This window comes from Pan troglodytes, chromosome 2, assembly GCF_028858775.2.
Source record: "Pan troglodytes isolate AG18354 chromosome 2, NHGRI_mPanTro3-v2.0_pri, whole genome shotgun sequence".
Classification (NCBI taxonomy): domain Eukaryota; kingdom Metazoa; phylum Chordata; class Mammalia; order Primates; family Hominidae; genus Pan; species Pan troglodytes.
In genome coordinates this window covers 11,940,896-11,953,295 of record NC_086015.1, presented here as the reverse complement: position 1 = coordinate 11,953,295, position 12,400 = coordinate 11,940,896, and the positions used below count along the sequence as shown (strand labels likewise).

At 39.6% G+C, this 12,400-nt stretch overlaps 1 long non-coding RNA gene across 2 annotated transcripts in view; it reads left to right on the top strand.

Annotated features, from left to right (window-relative positions):
• LOC107970553 (uncharacterized) overlaps positions 1 to 7,025 on the top strand; it is a 585,037-nt gene extending 578,012 nt beyond the window's left edge. For both annotated transcript variants that reach the window (XR_010155489.1, XR_001713154.4), the window contains exon 7: positions 931 to 7,025. This is a non-coding gene — a long non-coding RNA (uncharacterized LOC107970553). The remainder of the gene's footprint in view (positions 1 to 930) is intronic.
• The last annotated feature ends 5,375 nt before the right edge of the window (positions 7,026 to 12,400 follow it).

Genomic DNA, 12,400 nt, shown 5'->3' with positions numbered 1-12,400 from the left:
TAATCCTTGAGTAAACCTTTTAGGTGAGACCTCAGTATGTTATTGATTAAAGATGCCCCCCTTCTTCATCCCACACCTACATCCTTGGCACCTTATTTCCAGGTGTTGGGTGATTATCAAAGCAGATTTCAAAGTTTTGGATCATAATTGCAATAGGACTGTATAATTACAGTACATTTTTCTATCTCTCATACCAAAAACTTCCTCCCCAGTCCCACGTATGCCATTCGTCTTTCTCTACTTCTCTGGACTTAAATCTTTAGGCTGCTTGGGGTCCTACCTTTCCTGCTTTATCTCACTGGGTCCTATCTCTGCCTCCTTCCAACTCAGTAGCTCTTTCTCTTTCCAATGTTACTCTTACAGGATCCTTAGACTTTTAAAATCCCTCATGTTCTCAATCTTTCTAGTGATCGTAAGGTCAACAACTGTCATGCTAAAAACAATTTTGTGATAAAGGTGAACAGTAGGGTCAGACCTAAAAAGCAAACACACATTTTGGGAGCTGGGGGAAGGAAACAGCGGGGCAGAAGTTAACGATATGCAAGCATTAGATACCTTATTGCATTAACTATATTATACCAACACAATTCCCACCCAGCAATGAGCCTCTCAGAAATGCAAGATTCTGGGAAGGATGCAAGATTTGGCTTTCCTGGGCCAATGTACTGATTCAAGGTAGTATCAGTCCTTCCCTCTCAGTGATATACCTTCTTGAATTATCCCTGTACTTAAAACCACTTTGAAAATTCTTGGCTTTCCAGAGTAGTTTTTTGGGCAGATTTTCTTTTGCCACTCAGGTTTCGTGGATTTATAGTTATTATTAACCATTTGGCCCACTTATACAGGCACACAAATGTCAATGGCAAAAGCAAGTCCTAATATTTTTTAAAAAGGGGTTTTGAAGATGACATTTCTTTGGATTTCTTTCAGGATTGAAGACATGGAGTGCATTTGCTGGGTGTAAATAATTAAAGACATCTCTGCTTTCAACTGGAGTCAGTAAGTGCAGAATTTGTTTATTTTTAAAATAGATCAAAGAAGTGGAAGGGGGTGTGAGGCTTGAGGTTGGAAAACCTGGGTTGTCATCTGGAGAGACTCATAGGTAGCTGTGTGGGCTTTGCAGGCCCAGGAGAGGAAGTGATCGTTTCCTTGAGTCACGCAGGGAATAAGTGATTGAAATTCTGTGTGTGTGAAGTAGATGGAAAGATGGGGGCGTTATGGAAACCCACTCTCCTGTTTCTCAGTGCATCGTTTCTTTGAGTATTGCACATTATCTCTGGAAAAGGAATATCAAGGATTCTCCTGAACTTTATATTTTTAATAAACTTAAAAGATATGGTAGTCCCCCATCATTAAGAGAGCTGTGTTTTGACTGATTTGCAAAAGCTGTAGGAGTAGGCAATGGCTATGACCTCTAAACATTCAAATACACAATGTGCTGGAGGCCACTACCCAATCCCTCTCCTTGTTAATCCTGATACCTGCCCCCTATGCCAAGAAAATGATGGTTTTGAGCAAGGGGACTAGAAAGAAGCTCGTGGGCTCATTTCAGTCCATGAGTTTCCTAGACTGGATACCGTATTCTGGGTATATTATCAGGAGTCTCCCCACCCTTGGGATGTCCAGCCCCCCAGCAGGTTAATTCATTTAGAGAAGTTGTGGGGAGGGAATGTTGAAATGCTCACTGATGCACCCACAGTCTCTGCAGCCTACATTCCTCATCCCCCCCATAGCAGTCAACACTGATAAGTGTGTTTTGTATTTCCTAAAAGGACCCTGCATATCCCTCAGAGATACAAGTTACTGGGATTGTGATTCTGGGGATTTGCTGAGCTCAAAGAACTGAGGCTCATATCTGAGCTCCATAATGGTGAAACCCACCTCTGTTCTGTGTTTTCTGCTATCTGATAACTTCTTTCATACTGGAGATTCTGCTGGCTCTTGACAAAATTTTGGTACAAATGGCATGAAGTAACCTCCCATCTCTGTGTTGCAACTATTAAAGCATATAAGACACATAGGCCACTAGAATTTGTACAGATCAGCACATCATGGCTTGGGGGAGCATGTCTGTGGTCTTTGAGATTTCTCTTGAAAGTTGAGTGGAAGCTGTCACATAGAGTAACATTTTTCAAACTGTGATAAATGGTCTTTTTGTTTTAAAAATTTCTAGTCCACTATAGGCTAACACTCTTATAAGACAAAAACACAAAAATCTATACAAAGTACAAGTTCCTTATTTTTAGTAGGCATAAAATTATTCTTTCAATCTCTATAAATTCTGATTTTTTTCCCTCAATGTCAGTACTTGCTGCAGACCAGTAATAAAGAACTTATAGGCCAGCACAATGGGCCACACTTGGAGAAGCTCTTGTTGAGAGAGTATGTAGGAAGGTTCCATCTTTTTTACAGTGTAGGGGAAAGGTTGCCTAAAAGTCGTAAAGCCCTCTACCCTTCTCATTCCCTCCAAGGGTTAGGACCCATATACATAGAGTCTATCCTATGCAACTAGTGTGTAGAAAGATATTGTTTATAAACATGAAATCGAGCTTGAAGTTTCTTGGATTCTCTTGGAATCTTTCATAAGAACAAAAAGTGGTTTCACCATCCAGACAACCTTTATTTTAAGTTACCGATTACAATCCTTCTGGAGAACCTGATTCTTTTTTTTTCATAGCCTAATTTCCATTACCTTAAATTACCTTACCCAGGACAAATGGCTTAGGTCTGAGCATTGAAGCATCAGTTTAGTGGCCGCTTAAATGAAGGAAGTGGGAATGATTTAAGTCAGCATGTGTTTTCCAAACATGCAATGTAAGAAGGCTGCAAACATGTAAGTGTTATTTAAAATGTAAAGAGATCTGTGTAGAAGCCAGGCACTTTGAAATGGAAATAAAAAAGCCAAAGACCTCAGCTGGGTGCTTCAGATAACAACTCAAATATTACATGAAAGAGGGAAGAAGGAAGACGAAAAGGGAGAAGCAGGATTCTGAAACTTTGCAATAGCTGATGTCCTTTGAAGGAGATGGATTTGAGGGGTCAATACTAATCTTTAGAATCAGAAGCATTTGCACTGTTAACTGTATCAGAATCACTTAAATTCTTTTGTTACTCTAATGAGCACTTCCTTGATGGTTAAAATATTATATCATAGCATTAACTAAGTGCATTTGCCCTTAACCTGAAATTAGTGAGTAGTCAAGAAGATTGTAACTGGCTTGGTATAGAATTGGGGGAGATTTACTTCTGAGGCCTGCTGGAACTGTGTTGACCTATTAAATGGAAAGATAATGCCATTGTGTGAAAAACTCACACAAAAGAAACTATCACAAAGATGAAGTTGTACAAGGAGGTTTTGGGGATTATCAGAGAATTATGTAGATTCACAAATTGCAAAAGTGTTGATTTTTATCTAACTAGCTATACTGAAATGGGAGAGCTCCCTGACCCCCTCAGAGGACGTGTGACAGGGGTGTGGCTTGTTGCTGCTCAAACCCCTTACAGGAGGGGGAGCATGCAGACAGACAGGTGAAGGAGCCTAAGTGTGCGTGTGTTACACTGTGCTCTTTTAGCCTTACTGTCTGTGAATGGCTTAAATGTTACCCAGCTCAGTGGACCCTCTGCCTTTTTGCAAGGGTAGGGGGCCAGTGTGACAGTTTTCCGTATCCCGAGTTCTTGTCCAGTATACCAGAAGAATCAGGTCACACACAGACTTGAATGATGGTGAATGCTGCGTTTTATTGGGCGGTGGAGGTGGCTCTCAGTGGGAGGGATGGGGAGCTGGACAGGGGATGGATTGGGAAGATTATCTTCCCCTGGAGTTTGACCATCCAGCAACGGATTCTCTGACCATCCCCAGCTGAACTCCTCCTGATGTTCAGACGCTCCTTCTCTGCCATGCCGTTCTTCCGTTCATCTGCTCGTCTGCTCATCTTCTCCTTCTGAAGTCTAGAGTTTGGGGTTTATATGGGTACAGAATATGGGGCATGGTAGGCCAAAAGTTAACTTTTTGGGAATGTAAACCGGAATGCCTGATCTAATTTAGGGCTGCAGGTTTCCAGGCTTGAGGGTGGGGCCTTTGCCAGGGAACCCACCCTCTTCTACCCAGTATTTCCCTGTCTCCTGTCCATATCAATACTTAGCAAGACTTATTAATACTGAAATACCTGATGCCTGCCTTTTTGATGCCCTGACCACACATAACTTATTCTATCCTTAGACAAATGATGTGATAGAAATAATGCTATAAAATACTTTATCAGAATGAAAAGAAGTCGCAGTTGTTACTTTTACTGGGCATCAGAATCGCCCAAAAGGCTTATCAGTAATGTTGATTCCAGGGTGCAAAACCCCAGATATTTTGCGTCATCAGATGTGGGGCAACATAGACTGCCTTTCTAAGCATACCAGGTGGGTTTGACACAAGTGGCTCCTGGAACACACTTTCAAAATTCATGCAACTTCCTCACTGTATGAATGAAGAAATAGAAACTCCTTGGCTGTATGACCTTCGTGAGGCCACTTAAACTCTGAGGCAGAACCAACATTGGAACTCAAGGATTCTGTCCCACCCCCATGCTGCCTTATAATTACCTGGATCTGCAGCTAACCTGTATTTCTGTGCAATGCCTTTGAAGCAAACACATCTTTCTCAATTTACAATTGGAAGGGTTTGTCCTAACCAAGGATGACAAAAACAAGTCAAATGTTTAGTAGGTCATTGAGGCTGCTTTTAAAATTCAGCTTTAGATTTTTGTCATGGTGACTGCCTTGTATCTCCATAACCTCAGACACACCCTGAGGATAGAGGGTGCAGACAACCTTTCTTTTCTTGCTCCACAGGAGGGAATCTATTAATCACAAGGGGAAGTAGAGCTAGAGAGCTCTTACTAGCTCAGTTACCAACACGTAAATGAAGGCTCAAAATTAAAGCAACTATCTTCTGTGTCATCCCAACAGCAGCTTTCTGATACCAGCTGGAGTCTTACAGTTCAATTCCATTCAGACAGTAACTACCCAGAGCTAGCACAGACCCCACAGGTTGAAGGGCTGGGTCCCACAAGACCACCCCTACTTCACATGCCAGCTCTCAATCCCAAATGCCCCCAAGCCCTCTGCACTTCTGCCCAGCTGGTGACAAATTTGGAAGTTTTCATCAAATTACCCCGTCAGGTTTGATAATTTGCTACAACAACTCACAGAACTCAAGAAACAGCTGTAGTTATGATAACAGTTTTATTATAAAGGGTACAACTCAGGGAAAGCCAAGTGGAAGAGATGCAAAGGGTAAGATATGAGGCTGAGGGAGAGGCTCAGCACTTCCATGCCCTCTCCAGGTGTGCCAGCCTTGCAAACACATGTGGTCACCAAGAGGGACATTCTACAAGCCTTAGTTTTCTGAATTTTTATTGAGGTTTCATAATGTAAATGTGATTTTTGAAGTCACTGGCCATATGATGGAACTCAATTTCCAGTTTGTCTTTCATCCCCATCGACTGGAGGATAGGGTTGATAGTTCCCACTCTCTAAACATGTTTGGACTTTCTGTGACTAGCACTCATCCTGAAGCAATTGAGGGAGCCTTGTCATGAGTCATCTCATCGGCATAAATGCAGGTATGGTCTAAGTGTCTCATTGTAAATCACAAAAGATATTCCTACTGCTGAGGAAACTCCAAAGGAGTTAGGAGCTCTGTGCCAGGAACACTGGGACAAAGACCAGATATATATTTTTATTACACTACATCTTTCAATTGTATTTTGAATATATACTGTTGTCAGAGACGGCTATTTGTCTTATTGGCTAATCTGTAGCTTTGTGCAAAGACATATTTACTATCTGGGTCTGGATTGTGATACTTAAGAATATTAGAAAGGATTATGCATGTAGTTTGCATTTCTTGTATTAAAAATGATGAGAAACAAGATGGCTTTATAGATTTTGTAACTGCCTAAATGCTATTATGATATGTAAGGGAGAATAGATTTATATAGTATAGGACCTTGTTAGGAATATTAGGCTGTAGTAATAAATAACATCCAAATGGCACTTCAGTTTATAATGTACTTTCATGAGCATCATAATCAACTGCTAACATTTATTGAACACATACTTGGGTCAGATTCTGTACGAAGTGTTTATATGCATAATAACTCGAGCTTCTATGCTTCATAACTCTATTAGGTAGGCACCATTACTATCCCCATTTTGCTAATGAGGAAACCAATGTGCATACCAGGTTAAAAAACTTGTTCAAGGTCACAAATTAGCATCACAACTTGAACCTTCGTTCATTTGACCCAGAGCTGTAAACCATAGTTGCAATGCCTATACTATAACCAGAAAGTAGAAAGCAGAGGAGTGAATCCCAAACTAATAGCAAGAGTAGATTCCAGTCTTTGTTACAGAGACTTTCTATCTGACCTTGAGTTTCTGAACCTCTGATTTCTCTTTTCACTTTGTTGGGCCGGGCACAGGTTGAGGTAGATGCTCTCTGGCACTTTGAGTTTGTCATTGGTGATCTGATGCCTGAGTTTGGCTTCTGCTCTGGTTTTGGGGGTGATAGGGTAGCAGCATTGTTGTCTGGGTTAAATACTCGGGATTTATTGTCTCACAACCATGGAAAACTAGAATGCAGACACACAAGAGTGAGGTTCAGAGCAGAAATGTAATAGGCAAAAGAAAGAGAAAAGCTCTCTTGCTACAGAAAGGGGTCTCAGAGAAAATGGGTTGCCACTTCCTCAGTGAAGTGTAGAAGGTTTTATAGGTGAGCTTGAGGAGACGGTGTCTGATTTATATACAGCATGAAAGATTGGTCGGACCAGGTGTGTCATTTGCATAGTGCGTGAAAATCTGGCCACCCCCACTCTAATCTTTTATCATGCAGATGGGTTCTCTACCTAGCCAGCTCCATGTTGCCTGTTTCTTACTGTACATGTGGTGACATAGAAAAGAGAAGATGGAGTCTCCATGTTGAACATGCCTGTCTTCCAGGTAGCCCTTTTCTATTGGCACAGCTGCCGGCATTCCCCCATGCAAGCTTTCAGCTTGCTTTTCTATGTCTGTAGCTTGATTTTTCAGGCTGCTCTTTGTTAGAAAAGAAATGATTTTGGGGCTGCCTTTTGTTAAAAGGGAAATTCCACTGAGGAATCTGTTGTCCTCCCTATCTGCCTCGATAATTTCTTTTTAGCTCCTGTATCAGTAACAGTTTATAAATCTGAGAACTTGGAGGGTGAGGGGTAGGTTCCCTGAGAAACTCTAGAACCAGTACCCTATCTCCCTTAATGCCATAATTTCTAGTCCCAACATACTCTGCGCCAATATTTTTATTTTCTCTGCTTCTCTCTGAATACAGATGAAGACCATTTCATAGAGCCATATAGGCAATGTAAATGCACATTTCAAAATAAAGAGAGTCCTGGGACAAGACCTTCTAAACCCATAGACTCAATATCAGTTTTGATTTTTCACTGATGGTTGACATCTAGGGCATTTGGGCTTCTGTTTTTCCCTCCTGCTCATACAGAGCACTGGACTAGTTCACATAGATCTTAGGTTTTACTTTCTTGCTCTCTTTTACCAAGAGGCTTGATCTTGGGCAAGTAGCTTAGCTAATTTTAACCTCAATTTCTTCATGTGTCAAATGATAATAACATCAACCTCAAGGAATTACCAGGAGGATAAAATGAAAGAGCCTGCTAAAATAAATGTTGATGACTTAAATCTGGCTTGACCCTTTTCAGAATGATGCTTTACAGCCTCCTTCCTCCATTCTCCTAAGCCCATAAGCGGGAATATGCAGGGGGTCTTGGGCAGCCTGCTGGACTGAGGGGGCCCTGCGCTTACTCCTGCCTCTTTTATTTCCAAACCTTCCCACACACATCTCTGCAGAATCCTATTTATAGATGGAAAGGAATATTCTTGAGAGTAGGTAGATAATTCCTCCTCTTCAGTTCAGAAGCAGACTTATTTCCGTTGTGGAAAGCTTTCCCCAGTGCCTTAAATGGCCTTGGGATTAAGAAGAAGCTCTCAGGGGCCCTGATGAAATATGACCCTGAATCGCCCATCCTTATGGTGGATGTGACCTCTAAGGAGAGCCTCAGGGACAGTACATGAACCTATGTGGACTTCTAGGACTCCAACACCCTCACAGGGAACTTCTTACCACAGCAGATAAGAGAAAGCCCAGATCCCCTTACTAAAGAAGGACCGATGCCTCTCCATAAGGCAGTGTGGTCTATCAAGTATTTGAACTCTGACAGACTCCCTGGATTCAAGTCCTGGCACTGCACTTGGGCCACTTACTTCACTTCCCTGTGCCTCAGTTTCTCATCTGTATGATGCTGATAATGGTAGCTCCCTCATAGAGTGACAATGAAAATGTCTGACATGTATTAAACAACGTGTGTTTTTGCTACTAAATATTTACACTAACTTAAAGAAGGTAACCTATTTCCCTATTACTCTTGATACTTCAATAATAGTAACATTATCAAGAGTCAGAAAATTACAGCAAAGTGGAGTTTGTACAAGCTTTATTTGAGTTTCTCAAAGATGTTATAAAAGATGATTCTGGATGATATGAGCATAGACTTTGTTTTTCTTAATTTTGAATTTACTGTACATGGAAAAATAATATATCTAGTCCATGAGTTCATGGGTTTGCTCTGGACGAGGCCAAAGACTGGTGATGGGAATATAAGGCCCAATTCGAGTGAGGGACCGGAAGAGTTTCCTTTGGAGAATTTCAGGTTGTGAGATGTTCTTGATGGGAATTTATGGCTCTGTAAGTGCTTAGAAATCCTGTCATGCAAGATGCATCAGAGCCATGAATTTTCATTGACTTGTAATGAGATTACAGAGTTTGAAAAGTACTTTGAGAAGAAAAATGCCATCTTTATAGCTTAATATTAATCTTAGTTTTTGTTTCTGTTTTTTTTTTTTTTTTTTTTTTTTTCCTTTGGGCAGTGTTTCAATGACACTAAACAGATTCTTTTCCCGAGACTAGTTCTCAATTTGCTTAACGGTGAAAACACCTAAGTAGAATCCCCTTCATTGTTGATAAAATCCTATTTCTGAGGATAAACTGTCATTTCAAAGGGAAAAATAATGCAGGCATGATTGACTGAAGGACACAGAACAGCTTGGTGCAGTGTCATCCACATTCACTACTTGCTTTCTACACATTTCCCGGAGGATGGCCCTCCGGTGGGCTTGCTGTGATGTGCTGGAGGAAGAGCTGCCAAGAAAATTCATCGGTTGTCTGTTCTGGGGGCTGTGATATAAATATGGAGAGCATGAGGTTGACAGGAGACCTAAGTTCTCTTTCCAGTTCTGTCCCTTTCTAACTGTCTGACCTTGGGAGAGCCACTCAAATCTCCTAGGTGTCTATGCATAGGTAGGAGGTAGAGCTAGCACAGAGTTCAGAGGCATCCACGTGTTGGGTCTTGGATGGTAGAGTTTTTTTTTTTTTTTTTCCCTGTGTGGTGCTTCAGATGAGATGAAATGTCACATGAGACATCTGGAAGCTTTGCCTCTGTTTGAAACTTGGAAAATCCTATGACCTTGGTCCTACTCAGCAAAACCCCACTAGTGCTGAGTAGCTGTTGCTCACTTTAGATACTGTATCCTTGGTCACCACCATTCTCGTAGACTCACATAATTCAGGTGCCACATCAACTTGGCCTCCTTGGTCATGTGTGTTTGTGACTTCCAGAACTCTTTTTTGATTGATCAAATGTCTTTGTTTCTACCTTCCTGGTTGCTTCAAGAATAGACTGAGTTTGCCAGATAAGAAGTTTCTGGATAAATAAAACACTTGTATTAACTTTTCACAATTTTTCCATATACATAATACTGGTCTTCATAACTACGCCTATTTAAGATAAATTCAATTAGGTTTAGTATACTTTAAAAAAATCTGTAATTTTTATGATGTTGGAGTTTCCACTTTAAAATGATTGTTTTGATATAACTTTGAAATAAGATCTAAGTTTCTTTTATTTTCTTAAATTATCAAAGGAATCAGAAATAACTTACAGAAAATGGTGGGGCGGGGGTGAGGGGAAGCACTGGAGCTCACTGTTATTTGCTAATGTATTGCATTCCTGCTCTCTGTCTTCAGGGAGCCTAGGAAAATATAATTGTTGGGAAAAAAGAGCATCAGGTAGGAGAAAAACCTAACAGATTAAGAAAAATAAAATGAGAAGCACTGATTTAGTAATAGGATATTATAACAATATTACTATATAACATCTGTGCTTCTCATTTTATATAATTATATGCTGTATATTTTATATAGTTATAGATAATAGAGGGTTATTTTTAATCTTAATTGTAACAGGAAGCAAATATGGCATCTACCATGATTTTAACTCATTTCAAGGTTCTGAAATTTGAGCAATATACTATGTTATATAATTTTCTTTCAGAAATATCTTTAACTGTTTTAGAATTTAGAAGAAGAGAGTTTAATATTTGCCAAACTCCATATTTGGTACAAATTTGTCTCTACTTCATATATGACTTTAGTAACCCAATACAATGCTCTTGGAGTCGGTACTGCTGGGTGGAGAAAATCACTGGATTGGGTGTCAGATTAGACCTATTAAAACCCTAGCTGTAATACATGCTAGGGTCACAGAGACAGTTCTTAAGGTGCATTGAGCCTCAGTCTCCTCCTTTGTAAAAAGGGATAATATTGGGACTTACAAAGAAAGTTATGAAAACCAAATAAAACAATTCCCCTAAATCACTTAGCATAGTGTCTAGCATTAAAAAAAAATCACCATAGATGTTTTTAGTTTGGGCCCAGAAAATAATTATTAGGACTTGTATACTACTTCAATCCTCACAAGTTTTAAGAAATCATCTTGTTCTATTTAAATATATACTTTGACTATTTTTAAGCAACAAATGATATCTGTTCATGATTAGTGCTTTTTCCCACCAGCAGTGCATCATCAAAATTTGTGAGCAGATGTAGGTTACATTTATCCTCACACCTGAACTAGGTTTTATTTAATACCCCCCACCTATTATAGAAGTGAAATATTTTGCAGACACCCACTGCCAAATAACAGGTGCTGAGCTGCCTGATCCCACCTAGCTGTTATAATATCCAAGTGGCAAGGTCAGGAACGAGAGGCAGGCAGGATGCTTCTTCTGTTGAGGTTGTTGGTGAGATTGCCTCTTATACTGGAGAGCCCTTAGGCAGTGGTGTGATATTGTGTAGGCAAAAGACCTGCTGGGCTGCGTCTTCCACCTGCCATCTGGTTGTTATGGTGTCTTATTATTTGGCATAATCCCAGTCTTCTGGATTGTTGGGAAGAATTAAGCACAGGAAGATCAGTATGCTATAGGTATGCAAATTGCTAACATCCTAAATCCAAAAAATGAGATGTCCTTTAAGAAATGAAAATTTAGCATGTTGTTGCTCTTCAGGCTTACAAAGAGCACTTAGAAGTAAAGCTTGCAGAGAAAACTCAGAAAACAGCAAAGCCCATAAAATTCACTCTAGTGCAAATCAACGCTTTTAACTTCAGCCTTTTAAGTTACTCCTTCGTTTCTTATACAATTGGATTCCTAACTTGCTTAAAGAAGAAGAAAAAAGCGACAGTGAAACATCTATAGAGGCAAAGGGAACCATTCCCTCTTGGTTTTCATTCAAAGGAAGGCCACATATTTAAATATTTCCTGTTTTGGTAGAATTATTGAAGGTATTTCTTTATATTTTATTTGTTCGTTCTTTTGTTTTAACCTTTCTTTATGCTTTGTTTTAATTGTACTTATTATAGGTATCCTATAGCTAGCTATTATTCCATCCTTAACAAAAGGATGCAATAAAATGGCTAGTCAACATTATAGTGACTTTTTGTTCATATGTTTATTTTTGCATTTTTCAAACTTTGCATTCATAAGATTGATTAGTACTTTTTATTATCTACTAATATGAAATTTTAACTAGAGTGTATATTTTGCTAATGCTTTTATATTTTAAGTCATATTTAACCTGCTTAAAAACTTTTTCCAAGTTTTTATTTTGAAAATTTGTTAGACATATAGTATAGTTGAAAGAATTTATAATGCACATCTGTATATTCTCTACCTAGATTCTACAATTAACTTTTTATTGTACTTGCTCTATCAATGAATATATTCTCTTATGAAAGCTTATTTGCTACTGTTTGCAATGGTGCTTAAACATTTTTCCAACTAAAAGAAAAAGTGCACTCAGGCTTTTATAATTTCTACCCAAAAAGCGGTGGTTGGGTCACTGGCAAGATGGCTGAATAGGAAGAGCTCTGGTCTGCAGCTCCCAGCAAGATCAATGCAGAAGGTGGGTGATTTCTGCATTTCCAACTGAGGTATCTGGCTCATCTCATTGGGACTGGTTAGACAG